At 50.9% G+C, this 20,411-nt stretch overlaps 1 protein-coding gene across 1 annotated transcript in view; it reads right to left on the bottom strand.

Moving 5' to 3' along the window:
- Amacr (Alpha-methylacyl-CoA racemase) overlaps nt 1-8,919 on the bottom strand; it is a 29,519-nt gene extending 20,600 nt beyond the window's left edge. The window contains exon 1 of the mRNA XM_037224180.1: nt 8,899-8,919. The gene's annotated coding sequence lies outside the window, so the exon portion shown is untranslated. The remainder of the gene's footprint in view (nt 1-8,898) is intronic.
- Between the last annotated feature and the right edge of the window lie 11,492 nt (nt 8,920-20,411).

Genomic DNA, 20,411 nt, shown 5'->3' with positions numbered 1-20,411 from the left:
TGATTGGAGATTTAGTGTGCGCCGACTACCGACCCGCACGACGCGCCCCTTGGCCACCAGGATCCGATCAACCCGGGGACGCGGGCGAGGGGGCACAGCGACCCCGATAAAACGAGGATTAGGAGTGATGAGTGGGCCGGGTGCGGGAAAGCGGGTAGTGGGAAGGGAGCGGGCGGGACAAGGAGCGGGAGCTCATGTACCGGCAAGTTCGCTACGCCCTGAGAGGAACAGCTTGTGCTGTCCACCCGTTACAGGAGCTGGGACCCTAGGGGACGCTAGTCCCCTAAACTGGTCGAAACCGGTGCCCCTGCGGGCGATGCGGATTTTGTCGACAAATGTTACCTTCCTCAGGTCATGTCATGGCACGCTCACCGTTCTCGCGCCTTTACCGTCGTCGGTTTCTCTGTCCTTACCAGCGGGTGCTTACGGGTGCCGAGTCGGGTCAGCCTGAAGGTCGAACCGTACCATCTCTCTGATCTGGTTGTCCCGGCTGTGCTTGAACGGATAGCCTGTGATATACCAGTTATGAACCGCGGTGGTTGGCGCGATGTTTTCAGAGCAGTCCTCAAGAGCACAGTTGCGAGACGACTCCCGCTGTTACCTCAGCAGCCTCCATACGGTGCCCGGACCACACATTCCAAGATGACCCCTGTGGCCTCAGCACATTCCAAGATGACCCCTGTGGCTTCAGCAAGATCAACACACAGTTAGGTCGTGCGCCCCCAGGTGGCCGCTAAAGCCTCGGCGAGCTTCAGCATGCAAACACACAGTCGAAGTGACCCGCTGTGACTTCAGCGGGCCCCACAAAGATTCCAGGCCACGTGTCCAAAGGCGACCGCTGTGCCCTCAGCAGACTCCTTACACAGTTCATCTCACGCGCTCCAAAATGATGAAGGACTATAGGTTAAACACACAGTCCGGTCCACGCGTTTTAAAAAGGCCGTTGCCATCACGGCGGGTCCAACATAGGTGGGTCTGTTCCTGTACCATAAAGCGACCGGAGGCCAGCCCCTCTGTCATGTGTCTAAAACAGAGTGAACAGAGGTCACTGACTCTCATTCCTCTTCAGTCCCAGACTCCCGACGTAATTCTCAAACAGCTTCATGCCGACGCTGGGGCACCCAAGTGCACCTGGCTAAACAGCGGCCAGTCCTCAAGTCGACACCCAAGGGGGGGGGGGGGGAGGGCACTGGTGCCGTGTTCAGCACAGCTATGAACGAAATGCAAGATAGCTCACGCCCCACTACGCACTACCACGTCTCCTCACTCCTGTCACAAGAACACTATGCGTAGACTCTGGACTTTCAAATGCATCACATCGCAAACATAAGGTGGGCGCAGAGGCAGCTTCAGCAGTTTACCAAACGTCAGCGCGACCACGCCACCGGCGCCGTGCGTGGTGTGATGCCAGTTGCGCCGCGTCATCTTGCAAATTGCGCTGGTGGCATCGCACGGTCATAGTCGCGCGATGCTGGTCCGTCAGCACCAGCCGCACCCAGTGCAATAGAGGGGATCCGCACCAGCAACAGACGGTAGCGACAACGAAGAATTCACACGTCTCAGTGAGTAGAGCGCAGCCGCCACATTCTTTCATAGCAAGGATGCTGCGTTCGGTCGAGGGAGCGAGCAGTTGAGCCTATCAGCCCACCGAAAGCCACTCCAGCGAGTTCACTTCCGAGTTACCAGGCACTCAATATTGCCAGCTTGATGCTTGTTTCTTTAATAATGGGGTGGCAAACTGGCAATCCTAACGGACCGATGCACCCTGGTGTGTGGAGACGCATTGACGTGCGGCGATGCTGGCCGGCATTATTACACCACCGAGCCACCGTGATGTGCGGAGACGCATTGCCGTGCGGCGATGTTGACCGACATTATTACACCACCGAGCCACCCTGGTGTACGGAGACGCATTGACGTGCGGGGTTGCTGGCCGGCATTATTACACCACCGAGCCACCGTGATGTATGGACACGCATTGACGTGCGGCGATGCTGGCCAACATTATTACACCGAAGATATGTAAGCATATATCTTCATATAAGCATGAGATAACATAAGCATAAGCATAAGATAAATACGCATATCACCGAACAGCCATTTACCTGGTTCCCGAGATTTCTTTCCGGGATTTCATTCTAGCCAGTTCCTCGTTCCTGGCACATGAACCAGGAAATCATAGGAACCAGTTTGGAATCAATTCGGAGATCCGGCAAGAACCAGCACCTAGCACTGAATTGAGCTCGGGCTCAGCCAAAAATAGGATTAAGCTTGAATATAGCTCGACATGAATCCAATATATGGCCTTAGGTATGTAGAGGGTCCTGCAAGAACCAAGAGCCAGCTTGCATTGTGCCGATAGAACTAGTATCAGCACATATGTTGTCTGATACTTTCCTTTTACAAGTCTCAGACTAGGTCCAAAACGTTGCAGAAGTTTGCTGTAAAAAGACAGACCTTACGCAAGTAATGTGCCTATGGGTGTGCCGCCGCTCCCGCCGGCGGGCTGCGAAGCATCCGTCGTCGCCGATATCCCGCACGGTGTGCGTCCAGGCTACAGTGACCGAGACCGTGCGCCGGGCGGTCGGTGTGGCCGCTCCTCCGCGTTAAACCTGGCTGGCGTGCCGGGCGGCCACGCGAGCACTAGGCCACGGTAAACGTCAGCGGCGTCCATGCTGCGCCGAGGGGCAGACTCTGAGGTAGGACGCTTGGCCTGGAGGCGCTTTGGTCGCGGTCTGCCTGAAGGGGGGGGGGGGGAGATACTTGCGTCACGAATGACCGGTCGTCAGATTTGGTAAACGTCGTGAAAGAGCACACAATTACATTCGGTTCCGTTATCCAGTTAATTGGACGTGCACACGTCTTGCCACTCGCGTGCCTTTTTGTGTGTGCCTTCTATGCGTGTTTTTATTTCTTTCCTGTTCCGGGACGTTCGAAATTTTGGGCGTCTTGTGGGTCACTGTAGCATGCCGGATTATATGACACAGCGCTACATACACTCACCATTTGATACGAAGGCTGTAGCACTGTGCTTGTGTGGTCGGGGCCAAATAGAAAAGGGTTGAGTGGTGGCACTGGTCCCGAGTGACAGGCACGTGCCTCAATGGGGACTTGTTGACCCACGGACTCCCGATGTGAATGGAACTGGCCGCCGTCTGGCTTGGCACGCTGCCGCGCGCTCCTGGCCGCTCCAATCGCGTCACGGCCAGGGCCGGCTCAAACGCAGCGGTGGGATTGAGGTGGGGAGAGGGCGTGGGTAGGAAACCAGAGGACCTAGCTGGTCAGCAGGGTAGGGGCCGAAATAGGAGGGAGAGCGAATTTATCTGGGTCTCTGATTCACCCGCGCCCTGAGCGGAGGCCTGGTTGATTGGAGGTTTCTCTTGTCCACTCAATGACAGGTCTCTACTTAAGTCATGAGGCTTGTTAAGATCGCGTCTAAAAATGTCGATGGACTCCGATCCACTGAGCACGCGAGCAAACGCATGCAATTTTTTTCTGATTTAAGAGACGGAGATTGGATATCGTGTCTGTACAGGAGACAAATTCAGATATCACAGCTGATAACATATGGCCGAACGAATGAGGAGGACGGGATGCCTTCGCTCACGGCGACAGCAGGACCAGAGGGGTTACCATTCTATTCAATCCAGACACGGACATTTCCACCAAACAATCGTGGTCATCAGGTCGTTTCGTCCTTCCCGTTGCCGACATCAACGGGAACACAGTTACGTTAGTAAACACATACGGTCCGAATACACACAGCCCGAGCCCCTTTTGCACCTCGCTTGACAAGTGCGAAGAAGTGCGAGCTGGTGATAACATATGAGGCGGGGATTTCATCTTCTGTTTAGACGTGAAGATCAGTAGGTTTACATCTGCAGCCAGATGTTGCAACAATGACGAATCAAAACGGACAGTCCAAGAATTCATGCGAGCAAACTTCCTATTACACATACATGAGACATTAGTGATAGACTTTTTCCTCGGAGAAAAACCAAAAGAATGGAGACCTAGATGGGTTGATTTTTCGGTGACTTGCCTTTATCGACACATCAACCCATCTATATCTGCATTCTCCTGTTTTTTCTCCGAAAGATAAGGCTATGACCACTGTTTTAGGTATGCGAATGATGTTCCTCGCAAATGAACTGAGCAACTTACGTAATTACCGATCAACATTTGGGGATATTTAAATTATGACGCTCACATATACGCGTGTGAGCGAAGAAAGCAGTTAGGTACATCTAGGATTTACTTTTTCTGATTAGTGATTCCCTTATTTACCAGCTTAAAGCACTCAAAGAAGAAATTGTGAACGGACTCCGGTCCGACTATAGGATGGTCATTGCTGAGCTGAGCATTAACAGAACTGAACTGGGCAAATCATGTTGGAAATCTAATACTTTGCTGTTGCTCAACGATGTTTACTTGCGGTCGGCAAGGCTAAAAATGGCTGAAATTATGCAGGAAAACTCGGCAGAAACTCGGCAGGATAACTCGGTTTGCTACTGCAGGCGGTATTGTGTGTACTCCGGGGACAGACTATGAAATATTCATCCCGCGAAAGGAAAGTGAGGATAAAGAGGTTAAATGATTGAGAGCATACTTTAAATGTGATACAAAATTCTAACTTAACACGCGCCCGGGTGGCCGGTTGGGTACCCTTCGCTCGGGTGAGGGGTCAATTTGACCGCCCCCGCGAGGTCTCAGGAACTAAAAGAGCTAGAGACACCAAATTCACAAAATCTGTTGACCTGTACTTGAACTCACGTAGGTCAAGGTTTAAGGTTCCTGGGCTATGACCTTCGGATCAAATAGGTCAAACACGGTCAAATTCCAGGCTGGTCTCCAAAGGACCCCCGGAACCTAGATAACTGCTCTAAGCGAAAAGTCGCATGCTTGTCCTCAGGTCAGTGACCTCTTTTGACCTTTCGAATGTCATGGTGACAAAAATCACACAAGACCTCTTCGGGTTTTGTGTTTGGATAAGCGACAAAGATTACGCCAGGCAGCATGTTCCCAAAAACAAAATGTTGGCCTGGGTCATTCTGGGTCAGTGGCCTATTCTGACCTTAAACAACTCCATGGAGGCTGTATTTTGCGGTTCTTGTTGTCAATAAGTTCGAAATGTACACGAGAAACTACCCCATACAACAGACCTTAGGGTAATAAAACAGGTTTATTTTGACCTTGGTTTGACCTTCATACCTGATCTTAGGTCAATGCAATTTGTTCATTCAATTGTTGAGTTGCCTCAGAAAGTATCTAAGAGACGCATGGCTTCGTCTAACGCTCCGTTGTTGGATCAGATTGAACTATTTCCTAGAAATCGCCTTGGCTAAAACCATGGCCTGACTTTGACCTACCATAGGTCAGCGACGTTACGAGGTACATTTAAATTTGTATGCCATACGATCCGCTACTCGATTGCTTACAGCTATGCAAAATTTGGTGCCGCTACAGCGCGCCGTTCGGAAACCATTCCGACAAAGTTTTCCGGAAGGAGTCAATTTGACCGCCGAGCGCGTGTTAACACGCCCACGGGGTGGGGGTCACACGCGTTGAATACCTTTCGCCCAGGTGGGGGTCAATTCGACCCCGTGAGGTCTCAGAGACTAAGAGAGCTAAAAATACCAAATTCACTGGGTGCGTTGACCTGTACGTCATCTTACTTGTGTAAGAGTTTGAGGTTCCTGGGTGATGATCTTCGGGCCCAAGCAGGTCAAGCATGTTCAAACCAGATTGGTGCTCGAAGTGCACCTAGACCTTCTCACGCAACCACTGCGAACCTAGATACATGCTCGAAGCAAAAGGACGCTGGTGCTTATTTAAGTTCAGTGACCTTGTGTAACGTTTAGCAGGTCATGGTGACTAAATGACGTAATATCGTCCTAAGGGTAAAATTTCTACCTGGGTCGCTTTAGGTCAAGGACGCATTCTGAGCCCTAGGAATTCCATGGGAAATGCATAATACAATTCCCGTCGGGCACCGCTCGGTAAAAAGTGCGAAAATGGGACCGGCCTCGCTAACACCGTGCATTTATCCGATCCGTAGACGCACTGACCTAACCACACAGCAACCGCAACTCCGCGCAAAAGAGGGCGAATCTCCCCTTCCTCCGTCTGGGTCGTAGGCCGGCCTCAGCGGGCGGCCAACCCTACTCGGGCTCCCGCTGGCAGAAGGCACGTAAGATGCACTCGCCACGTCGCGAGCAGTGAAGCGGGTGAACAAGGGCGAACGTCTCCACTTAATGACGGTAGCCCACCCACAAGCGCCCCATCCCACTCGGTTCTTTCGCCTCTTATCAAAACTTTCCAACAACATTGGACCGACACGCGGCTCTTCCCACTGCTATACGAGTACATTTGGTAGGTAATAACCTTGCTTTGGTACGCATCACATCAATTATTTATTTCCCTTTGGATGTCTGAGCTTCAGTCTTGACGTACTGGACGGAATGTTCCACGCTATTAAGTTTGTCTTAACGGTATAGTTGTTTGTTCTTCCTGCCATCTGTTGTTTAACATTATACCTGTGTATCGATTTGCTTCCGCTAGGTGTGCCGGCGGTCATCCGAGTACCGCTGCTTGCCGCCGACACACGGGCCGCGTCGTAGTCGGGTGGGCTAGCTTCCTGGGTTTTGCTCTGCCATCTTGATGGTACTATAAGAAAAACGGGCAACATCTTCCAACATTGCTATATGTGGCCTTTTATTGATTGGAAACGGCCACATCTTCCGCAAAGAAGAAGCAGTTCAGAAATTCGCAACGACAAACGATCGTCTACACAGCATCTTTCATTGAAATCTGTTGTCCCCGCGAGCGTTTCCAAATGGCACCCACATTAGCTCAAAGTCGGTCAACTGGGTAAGGTGAGCATTGGCTAGAAGTGGGCTTTTAGCTGGTCTCCAGCCTTGTCTCACATGGGGCGATCACATCATTGCATTGTTCTGCATGTACCACAACTAGTTGTGTCTTGTACTCTCCCGTCGCAATTAATCATGTCGAGAAGAGATAACTCACGATGAGGCAATGTTTGCTTCGGTGTGATCCATATGGGCCATATGTGGGCCAGTTGGCCTCATGTCAACATGGCTGCAGATTGGCAGGTATTCAGGCTTAATCTGGGGCGCAGATGGCCTGACCCTTTTGTTGCATGCGCAATCAAGTTGCCACTCACAAAACTCATGTTGAAAGCAATGCTTTTATTGTTTTGGTTTCACTGTATCGACTATAATTGCTATAAAACATGGGACCGCTGGTTAGACTGGGGTCCATATGGGCTGAGCATGGGCCAGCTGGCATCGCGTCCATGTAGGTTGCATGTGGGCTCTCATTTTCTTGTAGCCTTATGTATGCAGAAAGTATCTTTTTTAGTCTTTCTTTTCTTTATATACTTTATATACTTTTATATACTATAAACAAATATATGCTTTTCTAATTATTTTAGCAATTCACCTGTTTTTATCAATAACAACAGCAGGTGAGTATTTACAGCGACGCATGTTGGTGCTGAATCTTATGTTGGGACTAAAAAAGTAAATACCAGATCCAAGTGTGTCCATTACTGGCAGTTGGTCCCGAACTCACGCAAGCGACCGCATCCACGCGACGAGACCATTTTGCCATACAGGCCGTGCAAGTGGGTCGGATTGTCAGCCGCTCGGCATCGCACTGTTCCCCTGTGTCTGCTTCACGTCGTTCCCCTTTCACTGGCTAACTCTGAAGCCTCATCATAACGCCTCCTCCCTCTACCTTCATCATTAGAGGGCCCTCAACCAATGTAAGAGATACTTTGGCAATCGGAGTACATCCCTGTCATTCCTGCCATATCCAGCTGTTCAGAAAATGTCTCTCGGGCAAGTGCGAGGGCCGTTGCCGACGAAGCATCCACTTTTAGGTGCCGTAAACCCTGACGCACACTGTCCAGCACTTCACGGCTTTGATCAAATCTCCGGTCCTCGAATCGAATCTCAGCCCAGCCGGTCCTCGAATCTGGTCCCTAATCGTCTGTTCCGACCCCGTCCGGGACATAAGGGAAAGGGGGGGGGGGGGCGGGAGGGGTGACCCATGCCTTCATGACTCGGTCTGGTTCCAGCAATACTCGTCCAATTCGCTGTCGATTTAGTCGTTCTAGTCGCTCGAGATGCAAAGTGTTGGCTGTCAGAGTTGGTCGTTTTCAGTCGCGCGGTCAGTACAAAGGAGGCCCCCTGCGGACGGGGTGGAACCGGGAAGGGCATGCAGTCCGAACATCGGATAAGGGCGGGCAGCGTGGCACGGCAGTGGGTGCGAATATAAAGCACACATATGTCTAGGCTATGAGGAGAAGGCAGGTGAATAGGGTGATGTGCAGCTTTGAGTTTCATGGAGCTGAGGTTGTCTGTTGTTATATGTTCTAGTCTGCTGAAATTCGTTTCCATTAACGAAATATTGTCACCAGTTTGCTCGCAAAGCCTTAGTTCAAGTCACCTACCATATCCCGTAAATGAAAAGCTTTTTTCACCCCTGTTGATTACATCACATGCATGCTTGTTTCAGACATCTGATTTCCATGCCTGTGTTCGGAAACCGGAATGTTGGAAGTTGGTACACACATAACTCTTCGCATGCTGTCCCACGTCGAAGAAGACAACATGATTGAATAACATTTTGTGGATATGCCCTGTTTCCTGCGGGCGTGGAAACAGCTTCCTAAAGTTTCCTGCCAATGGTGCAAAGTCTTTGAACTGGGATCGGTAAGACAGATGCAGATTTTGACGGTGGGATTTGCATCCAAATTGCAATTAGTTTGGTAAATATATTTCATTTTCAGATCATATGATATTGTGTGGAATGGAATATTGTGATCACTTGTAGACTGTGGCTCGTGGTCATCAGTCAACGTGATATACTTACTCTATTTCCTTTATCCCTATTTTTGTGCGAACACCAGCAACATTCTTAATGGTGAGTTGGGTCGAAAGTCGAGCAGGCAGCTGAATATTATATCTGCAAAAAAACATCTTCAGAAAGCCACACCTGGCTTATAGAGCATATCTCTCGTACAACCGAAGCAGTCTCATACTCGGTGGCTTTTCTGAGCCCTTCAATGTTAACTAACAAACAGAGATTACTGCACCAAATAAATCCAGACAAGTTAACGTATAATGAGCAGTAAATGTCGTCACACATCGATTTTGATATCATGTTACTTTTGTTCCAACTGGTAACCTATAGAAAACTTATATTCTTGTCAAAACAACTCCTGCATATGTTAACCCAGTCCGCAAATGTTCGGCAAGCCTCTCAAATGAAAACGCCTGGACTGGCATATAGAACAGTTGGCTGCAATATCCGGTTGCATTAAAAAAAACAGTGGGGGAAGGGGGGGGGGGCGATAAAGGTTAACGCATGTTTTCCCAACAGTGGCAAGTGCATTGGTTGCATCATCATGGCTCTGGTGGTTATACCACTTGGTCAGCGACAGCAGTAATCGTTGGTTATCAATAACTGATATAATTGTCTGTGACCTACACCCCAGTGTGGGCTTTCCACAAAAAGCGGCTTCCAATCACTTGAAATGGGAGGTCATTCTTCCGCAACAAAACAATTTGAACTCTACAAAATGATTTAAATGTTTGTGTTCAGTTGAAAACCGAGATCAACTCAAGTGGCCGAAATCTGGAGAGACATCAAGTTTTCGGGGTGGGTTGTAGGCGGCGCCACCACCATAAGCCATGAGGCACAGGCGGCGATATCAACATCATAAGCGGCGCCACTGGAAATGCGTCTGCCTTTTGCATCGCCAGTAGCAGATGTTTGATCAGCTTTGCAAGCTATGCCCGCATTCATTTCCTACCTGTCATCCGTCTGTCATCGTAATCTCCCGGCTCCGGATCACAGACGGAGAGCGCGGCAGGGCGTCCGGAATGTCTTCTCCCGCATCCGCTGGAATAGAGGGCTGTCGATCGCAGACAACCTTCCCGACTTCAGGATCGGGACGGGTGGCCGATGATCCACGACGGGTTGAAGTGTCGCGGGCCGGCCAAAAAGATGTCGCACTTGCGGAAGGCCCACCAACGGGCCAGACCTTCCAGCTGCACCACTGCATGACGTGATTCGTTGTCTGCAAGAAAGCGGGAGCCACACTGGGAAAACTTCCACGTATCTCCGCGGCGCTGTTACAGGACGAAACCCAGGCCGCGGCTTGCTGCAGAGTCCGTCTGGAGCATGGTGGACAGCCCAAAGTTTCGGAGAGGCTGGGCCGCGCTGGTGATGTCTGCCGAGAAGCCCGCCAGTTGACTGGAGAGTCCCAAGAACGACCTCAAGTCAGTTAAGTTCTCTGGGCGTGGGAACTCCGAGATCGCCTGCAGTAGCTCGAGATCGCCTGCAACTTGCCGTCGTCGATTGTGTAGCCCTGGTCGGAGATCCAACAGCCGCAGCAGTCTACAGACTGCCGAGCGAACTGGAAATTTCACGAGTTCATCATAATTCCTCTCTCCCGGCAGCGTCTGAGGGCGGTTAATGTTCTCCGATGACGGCGCCTGGGGGCCGTGGTCTTGTTCGCATGCAGGCAGGGAGCTGGGTGATGTGTGGAGCTCTGTCGCCGTCCCACCGGGGACGGCGATTCAGAGGCCTCCGGGCCACGCGGTGCACCGCGCTCCGCGGCTCCCGAGCGGCACCCAGCTGCCCGGCCACCCGGGCCGCGCTGTAGGTAGGCGGCGACGACTGTCCGTGCTCCAGGGTACAGCCTGCAGACGGCGCTGGTTGTCAGTCAACAGGTGTCGCTAGTGAGCCGCGGGCGGACTGTGAGCAGATCTGGCGGTCACTGCTCCGGTCCGCGCGTGCACGGTCTGTACCGGAATGGCACTGCGCCATCCTGGCAGAAATCTGGGCCGGAGAGTCGGCAGGTGGAATCCGTAGACGCACGGCGTCACACCGGCTTAGCGGAAACCCAGTGACCTGTCGTGGCATGCAGACAGTCCTGACAGCCTCGCGATCACTCAGTGACCGTGGCGTTGAACTGACCGGTACAGTTCAGGGTGCGCGTCGAGCGGACGAAAACCCAGTCCCGTCGCTGTCAGAGTTCATCCAGCACTCCATGATGCCCACGGACGCCTGCATCTCAGCGCTCACCACCGTAGCCTCCGCTCCGGTATCTGGCGTGTATAACACGGCCGTAGAGCCTGCCGGGTGGGTGCACGTCATCTCAGCCCTCGTGGGAGGAGGCCGCGGTGGCATGGCGGCCAGCCGATCCACGCGGACATCGGCAATGACGCACCGTATTCCCGAACTCTTCCCGTCTGCACCTGCCTGGCGCTGCACCATTCCCCTTGCCTCGCCTGCTGCGGGATCGCGACTCACTCTGTCCGGACGGCCGGTCGCCGGCCGCGCGGTCACGTGACCTGGCGCGATGCCAGCGGCGGCCGTCGCCTGGGGCGCCGCGAACGGGCGGCTGAGTGTTGCCAATCGGCGCGAAGTGACCAGTGATACCGTATGTATGGAACCGTGCAGCCACCGCGGGACAACACACTCCGTCGGCATGCCTTGTTCGGCCGCAGCGTGGGCAGGAATCGTCTTGACATGCATGAGCGGAGAAGGGGCGAGCACGCGATTCACGGTAAGCCGACACTCGAGCCACAGCAGTCTGTTCGCAGCGATGGCAGCACCGCTCACACTCGCCGACTCACACGTGCGGCAGGTGTCCACCGCCCTCTGCAGAGCCAGCTTTGGCTCGTACAACGTGCGCTTCAGCGCTTCCTTGTCTTCTGGGCCGGCCACTATCCTGTCACGGTGCTGTTCGTTCATAGACACACCACCAAGGCCACAATAAGCGGCGATCCCTTAATGGACGACACGAGATCGTCGAACGTTTCACCGGGTTCCTGGGCACGCGAGTAGATGTCCCGTCCGTCCAGGATGAGACTGTGGTGACCACGCAGATGGGCTTCCATCATGTCAAGAATGGTAGCCACGTCGGCGGTCGGAGCAAGCTGGACGCTGTAACGCAACGGCCGTGTCCACTGGTCGTCGAGCAGCGTCATCAGGGCCGCCTTCTGCTCCGTGACAGCGGAGCGGAGGCGTCTCCAGACGGGTCAGGAGCCTGGAGTCGGTGAACTTGTGGCAGCACGCGCTGAGCTCCTCGAGAGACGCGCACGAGGCCAGGTGTAACGCTGAGATGGCACCCGACGGGAGCCTCGCAGCTGGTGCCGCGGCGGCGGCAACAGCCTGGGTGCGCTGCCCGCTCTCGGCCGCGGCCGTGTCGCTCCGCGCGGCTGGCGGTCGCCCCTGGCTGGAAAGCATCCGCTCCAACATGGAGATGAGCCGCTGCTCCTGCTGCACCGCCTGCTCCGACTGCTGCACCATCAGTGCGACCAAGCGCTCGAGCAGCTCGCACGGAATTATCACTGATGCGAGCAGTCTAGCACGACTGCACGTAGGGCACTAGTGACTCATTACCTCTTACAATCGGTTTTACACATGCGCACAAGCAATGATACTTCCGACCACGCCATGTTCTGTTCTCGCCGGCTGGATTTCAGCTTGGATCGTATATTACCTGACAATAAGAGGCGCACGCGTGAGCGATCGGATAAACCCTGCCCCGCGGGCTCGGTCGCAAGTCAGCTGATGAGACGTCAGCTGACCCGACGGGTGTCCTTGCCCGGTGCAGAGAGGCCTTTGCCACAACACACGTAATCTCTGAAACGTGAGAACACCCACGAAATGTTAGCCGAACGAAATACGTTGTCAATGTAGGTATACATATAACGTCACACTACAAACACACACATCAGTGACAATCTAATCCGTCAAACTGGCAGGTAAACATAAGGCAGTGCAAAACCACCCAGGAATGCAATAGATCATACTGTGAAAAGTGCCGGAGCTCATAGGCCATTGGCGAACAGCATCATACCTTGAGCCTACTGCACTCACAGAGCCTGACGTTCTATTCCATGCATTCAGTTCATAAAAGTTCATAGAAGTGCTGCCAATAGCGTTTGAAATGTGCGGAACATTTCAAAGAACATATATTTTTGATTCAATCTTTTGACTTTTAACAGTCATGACAGTAATGGTGTAAGAAATTCACACGCTTACAGCAGTTGTTTGTATATATATATATATATATATATATATATATATATATATATATATATATATATATATTCGTTTCTTAACTAAGGTGTAAAGTGTAAAAGGTGTTGGGCAACATTCAATATTCAATGCTCGAGCCTGAAGGTGAGGTTAAATTCATGCATAACTTATGGTCAACGTAAAATGTCTCTTGTAAGAACACGTGTAGAAACGATGAAAATACTACGTGCAGATTTCGTGTTGATATCATCATCCACTTGTTCAATCCAAAGAAAACTTCCCAGAGGTCGGTATTCTCAAATGGGACCCACATGGGCCAAACGTGGGGCAGCTGGGTTAATGTGGGCATGAGCTACTGATGAGCTATTATCTGGACTCTAGCTGAGCACCAAAAGGTGCGCCCACATCATGTCATTTTTTATGCGCCAGAAATGTTCGTTCCCTATACTGTCCCATCGGAATTTATCACACGTGAAGAACAAAATCACTAAAAACGAGGAAATGCTTGCTTTCATGGGGTTCATATGGACCATATGTGGGCAAGCTGGGTTCATGTCAACATGAACTGCGGGTAGGCTGGTACCTGGGCTTAAGTCGAGCTGGCCCAAGGAAGCGTTCTAAGTGGTGGAAAATGAGTATGTCCCAGCCCCGTTATTAAATTGTAATGTGCATTAATATGGATCACCGCCAGCATACAAAAATGGGTGCCACACGGGCAGCATGTGCGGGAGCCGGGCATCTTGGGCATAGGCTTCAAGTGGGCAATTATCAGGGCTCCAGCTTGATGCGTTATGGTCTTCCCATATCCTCGTATTTATTTTGTAATTGGACGTCCCAAACACACGTTGGCGTAAATTAGCGGGAGAGTTCCTAAAACCAAATAGTTTACAAAATGACTTTTTGAATAGGTGTTATTCCAAAAGTTGTTTCCAGACAGGAAACAACAGGTTTCATCGTTCAGAGTTCGTGTTCGTGTTCAGAATACCTCTCAGCCTACATGCTCAACTGGGCTCCATGTGGATCCGAGATGGGCAGCCATATGAGACCTATCAGGGCTGCCCACTCCGGCCCATGTTGGCATGTCATGTGCAACTACCTGGATCCCACATAGGAAACCCACCCGTGGCTCATACAGGGCCAAATTGGAGCCGACATGGCGCCCACCTGGACTGCCCAGTTAAGACTCATTTCGGTCTCATGTGGGCATGTCATGGGAAACCAGGTGGACCTCACATGGACAGCCCATCTGGGGTCCACATGGAGCCTAACTGTATACAACATCGGGCCCACTTGGGCTACACAGTTGAGACCATGTGGGCATGTTGAGCTGGGGCCTACATGGGTATGTCCAACTGGGACACATACAACAGTCCAGATGGGACCTATATAGCTAGCCCAGATGAGACCTATTTAACCATCCTAGTTGGGCCTCAGTTAGGTTTCAAAGATCTGCCCATAGGAGAAACAACAACAGCGATAAGGGGTGCGCCATGTGTCGTTAATGTGCTGTCGGTTTGATGCCAACGGTGTTGTAACCGAATGTGGCATGTTGTGTTGACTGTCCGCGTGGTGTAAATGTATCAAAGCTCACTGCTCGTGGGCATGTATGAAACTGAAATGTGTAAAAAACTTTGAAAAGCTAAACAAAGTGCCTATGGGCTGGAGGAAATATAACTTTGGGGGGCGGGACTGATTTCGTTTCCGGATTCCCACGATTCCAATCACGGGACTGACATAAATATCCCAGCTTCTACCTTTCTCGTTCAGAGCGGGGAGATGTTTCAATATGGGGTACGGTGTCGAATCAGAGTATGAGTATCACGAAAAGCTATTCACTCCAAAGCTTACGTGCAAAACCCGAGATGGCTGAAACCATCAGGCGACCAACAATTCCATTCGGAAGATCACGTAACGTGCGGGGCCGCGTGCAGCGCCTGCTGAAGGGAAGGTTCCAGTGACGTCACGCTAACGTTGAGCGGATGAGGCACTAATCGCCGGACGATCCTAGCCCGCACCTATGCGGTGCTGGACCGCTCGGTTGGTCGGTGATTTGTTCAATGGCCTTGGCCGGTGGGACGGGCAGTAATTTTTTACTTCGGTACCTGTATGGCCGACGAAGGGAAGAGCTACGCTAGCTGCAGGGTTTCGAGTATTGTCGTGCGGGGAAAAGCTGTGAGGCATCAGCTGACGTTGTGACGTCATTGAAAATGGTTTTGCGTCGATCGGGATCGGGGCTCTTTCGGGCCGACTGAAGGCCATAAGGCTTTTGATTGTGATATGATGTCACTGGTATTCGGCTGGGTATGTGACGTCACTGGTGGTGAGTTTGTAAGGCTCTTTTGGGTCCACTGAATGCCGCAGTGCATCAGCTTGCCATGGTCGTCACTGGTATTCGATTAAACATCAGGCGCGACCGGCCTCGTTCCATCTTTACTTTTCGTACCTGTCTGCTGCAAGCATTTGCGTGCCGCATGAAGGTTTGACCGAATCACCTCAATGTGTGACGTCCCTAATCATCACTTCATACGAGTGCACTTAGGCCCCACGACCACGGTGTGTCATGGTCCGCGAAGTATCACCAGATAGCGTGACGTCACTGGTGTTCGAATAAATACTGGGCGCAACAGGCCGTGCTTCATTTTTACCTTTGTACCTGTCTACTGCAAGCATTGGCGTGCTGGATGAAAGCTGCCGAACCACCTGAGTGTGTGACGTCACTGGTCATGAGTTCCACCGGTGCTTTTCGGCCAACTGAAGACCACAAGGTGTCAGCTAACGACGTCACTGCTATACGACTGATTGTAAGACGTCAATGGTCGTGGGTTTCCACGGGCCCTTTAGGACCGACGAAATGCCGTAAGGCATCAGCTGGCGATATGACGTCACTGGTATTTGGCTGAACATCAGGCAACAGGTCATGCTCCATTTATACCTTTCGTAAATGCCTGCTGCAAGTATTGGCGGATTTTTTTGCGGCCAACTGAAGACCATAAAGCATAAGCTAACGATGTGACGTCACTGGCATTCGACTGTGCGTGTCGCTGGTCATGAGATTTTACGGCCTCTTTTGGGCCGACGAAAGGTCATACGGCACTGACTGACGATGTGACGTCACTGGTATTCGAATGAACTTCGGGCGCGACAGGCCATGTTCCACATTTATCTTTGGTACCTGTCCATTGCAAGCATTGCCGTGGAAGGCTCTGTCAAATTACCTGAGTGTGTACGTCACCGACCATTAACTTGTATACTCTTCTGAACCTACTATAGGCCACAAGGCATCAGCTGACGGTATAATGTCACTGGGTTTCGACTAGGCATCATGCGCAACAGGCCATGCTCTATATGAGCCATGTTTCGTGTGTACCTTCCGCACTTATCTACTGTAAGTATTCGCGCGACACATAGGGGCTCTGCCGAATTACCTGAGCGTGTGGTGTAACTAGTTATGAGTTTACGCGGGTTTACTCTGGCTGACCGAAGGACATCAAGCATCAGCTGACGATATGACGTCACTGGTATTCGACTAAACTCCAGGCGCGACAGGCCATGTTCCATCTTTATCTTTCGTTCCTGTCTCTTGGAAGTATTGGCGTGCTGAATGAAGGCTCTGTCGAGTCTCCTGAGTAAGTAACGTCACTGGTCAAGAGCTTTTTACGGGACCTTTTGTACCCCCAAACGGTATAATGCATCAGCTGACGATATGACGTCACTGGTGTCCGGCTTAACATCAGGCGCGACAGGCCATGTTCTATCTTTACCTTTCGTACCCGTCTATTACAAGTATTGACGTGCTGAATGAAGGCTCTGTCGAGTCTCCTGGGTGTGTAACGTTACTGGTCATGAGTTTTTTCTGGCTCCTTGGAACCCTCTATAGGGAAAAATGCATCAGTTGACGACATGATGTCAATGGTGTTCGACTTAACATGAGGCGTAACAGGTCATGTTCCATCTTTGCCTTTGGTACCTGTAAAGTATTGGTGCGTTAAATGATGGCTCTGCCGAGTCACCTGAGTGTGCGACGTCACTGGTCATGAATTTTTACCAACTATTTTTGGCTGAGCAAAAGCCATAAGGCATCAGCTAACGAAATGACATTGTATTCGAATTAGCATCAGTTGCAATAAGCCATGTTTCATCTTTACCTTTCGCACCTGCCTACTGCAAGTATTCGTGCGCTACAAAAAGGCTCTGTCGATTCGCCTGAGCGTGTGGTGTAACTGGTCATGAGTTTGTGCAGGTTTACTCGGGCTGACTGAAGGACATCAAGCATTATCTGACGATATGACGTCACTGGTAATCGACTAAACTCCAGACGAATCATCTGAGTGGGTGACGTCGCTGGTCATGAGTTTATACGGATTCACTGGGGCCGCCCAAGGCCACAAAGCAACACCTCCCGTGAAGCATCACAGGATGATATGTCGTCACTGTTATTCGACTTAACATCAGGTCCAACATGCAACGTACTTTCTTTACCTTTCGTACCTGTCTATTAAAGGTATTGACGTGCTCAATGAAGGCTCCCTCGAATCTCCTGAGTGTGTGACGTCACTGGTCACGAGTTTTTTACGGGCTCTTTTGAACCCATTATAGGTTATAATGCATCAGCTGACGACATGACGTTGCTGGTGCTCGACTAAACATCAGGCGCAACAGGTCATGTTCCATATTTGCCTTTCGTACCTGACTGCTGCAAATATTCGCGTGCTATATGAAGGCTCCGCCGAACCACCTGAGTATGTGACGTCACTGATCATCAGTTGGTAGGAGGTCACTTGGCCACTTATGGCTACGAAATTCCACAGCAGAGGTGGGAGATGCACCATAGTTAAGCACACTAATTCTATTGTGCGCACCATTAAGTAACAACTTCAAACGCAACGGGCTGTTTCAACGACTAAAATTTTGAACAAACGTAAACACAAAACAAAGGTGATCCCAGCCCACAAACCGACGTATATGCAAAGCTATTCCGCCGGACATCACAGGATGCGCCCCTGAGCAGCTACGGTCCGGAATGCCCTGATGGCTGAATAATAATCAAGGGCGCCGCCTAGCGGCCATAAGTCTGGGCCACAGCCCGAATATCAGTGACGTCATATGGTCAGGTGATGCTTGATGTCCTTCAGTCAGTCCGAGTAAGCCCGCGTAAACTCATGACCAGTTACACCACATGCTCAGGGGATTCGGCAGAGCCTTTATGTAGCGCGCGAATACTTGCAGTATAGAGGTGCGAAAGGCAAAGATGGAACATGGCGTGTTGCGCCTGAGATTAAGTCGAATACCAGTGATGTCATATCGTCAACTGATGTCTTGGTACCCTATAGGTACAAAAAAGCAGCCCGTAAAGAACTCATGACCAGTGACATTACACATTCAGGAGATTTCACAGAGCTTTCCTTAAGCATGTCAATGCTTACAATAGACAGGTACGAAAGGTAAAGACGAACATGGCCTGTCGCGCCTGGTGTTAAGTTGAATACCAGTGACGTCACATCGCCAGATGATGCTAGATGTCCTTCAGTCAGCCCGAGTAAACCCGCGTAAACTCATAACCAGTCACACCACAAGCTCAGGTGATTGGGCAGAGCCTTTATGTGGCGCGCGAATACTTGCAGTAGATAGGTGCGGAAGGTAAAGATGAAACATGACATATTGTATCTGATGCTTAATTGAATACCAGTGACGTCATATCGTTACCTGATACCTAATGACCTTAAGTCGGCCCAAAAAGGCCCGGGAAAACTCATGGCCAATGGCGTCACACACCTAGTGGATTACCAGTGACGACATATCGTTGGATGATGCCTTATGGCTTTCAATCGGCCAACAATAGCCTGTAAAAACTCATGACGACGCACTCAGGTGATTCGGCAGAGCCATCATTAGGCTCACCAATACTTTAACAGGTGCGAAAGGCAAAGATGGAACATGACATTTTGTGCCTGATGTTAAGTCGAACACTAGTGACATCATATCGTCAGCTGAAGCATTATACCATATAGGGGTTGAAAAGAGCCCGTAAGAACTCTTAACCAATGACGTGATATAACACGCGAATGCTTGCAGTAGACACGTACGAAAGGTATAGATGGAACATGGCCTGTTGCGTTTGATGTTGAGTCGAATACCAGTGACGTCATATCATCCCGCGATGCTTCACAGGATGTGATGCTTTGTTGCATTGGGCTGCCCAAGTGAACCCTGTGTAAACTCATGACCAGTGACGTCACGCACTCAGATGGTTCGGCATCACCTGGATATAGCACGCGAATGCTTGCAGTAAACAGGTACGAAAGACAAAGATAGAGCATGGCCTGTTGCGCATGACATCTAGACGAAAACCGGGGACGTCATATGGTCAGCTGATGTGGTATGGCTTATGGTGGGTTCAAAACAGTCTGTACAAATTAATGGTTAGTGACGTTACACACTCAGGTGATTCGGCAGAGCCTTCCTTCAGCATTCAAATGCTTGCAATGGACAGGTACCAAAGGTAATGATGGAGCATGGCCTGTCCCGCCTGAATTTTATTCGGATACCAGTGACGTCACATCTTCAGTCAATGTCGTATGACCTTTCGTCGGCCCAAAAGAGGCCGTGAAATCTGATCACAAGTGACATCACACACAGTCGAATGCCAGTGACGTCACATCATTGGGTTATGCTTTACGGCCCTCAGTTGGCCCCCAAAGATCCATAAAAATGCATGACCAGTGACGTCACACACTCACGTGATTTGGTAGCTTTCATTCATCACGCCAGTGCTTGCAGTAGACAGATGCGAAGGTAAAAATGAAGCATGACCTGTTGCGACCAATATTTAGTCGAATATCAGTGACGTCACGATACCCGGTGATATTTCACGGAACACGATACACCGCGGCCGTGGGGCCTAAGTGCACTCGTATCAAGTGATGATTAGTGACGTCACACATCCAGGTGATCCGGTCAAGCTTTTATTCGGCACGCAAATGCTTGCAGCAGACAGGTACGAAAGGTAAAGATGGAATAAGGCCTGTTGCGCCTGATGTTTCATTGAATACCAGCGACGACATATCGTCAGGTGATGCTTTACGGCATTCATTGCACCCAAAAGAGCCCTGAAGCCTCACAACCAGTGACGTCACATATCCAGTCGAATACTAGTGACATCATATCGCTAGCAAATGCCTTGTAGCCTTCAGTCGGCCCAAAAGAGCCCCGATCGATGCAAACCCATTTTCGGTGACGTCAGTACGTTGGCTGATACCTAACAGCATTTCTCCATCACGGCAGTACAGGAACCCTGCAGCCGGCGTAGCTCTCTCCCCACCTTCGGCAAT

This window comes from Pollicipes pollicipes, unplaced genomic scaffold (assembly GCF_011947565.3).
Source record: "Pollicipes pollicipes isolate AB1234 unplaced genomic scaffold, Ppol_2.1 Scaffold_4881;HRSCAF=5763_pilon_pilon_pilon, whole genome shotgun sequence".
NCBI lineage: Eukaryota > Metazoa > Arthropoda > Thecostraca > Pollicipedomorpha > Pollicipedidae > Pollicipes > Pollicipes pollicipes.
The sequence above is the reverse complement of the archived record's forward strand: the minus strand, read 5'-3'. Positions and strand labels throughout refer to the sequence as shown.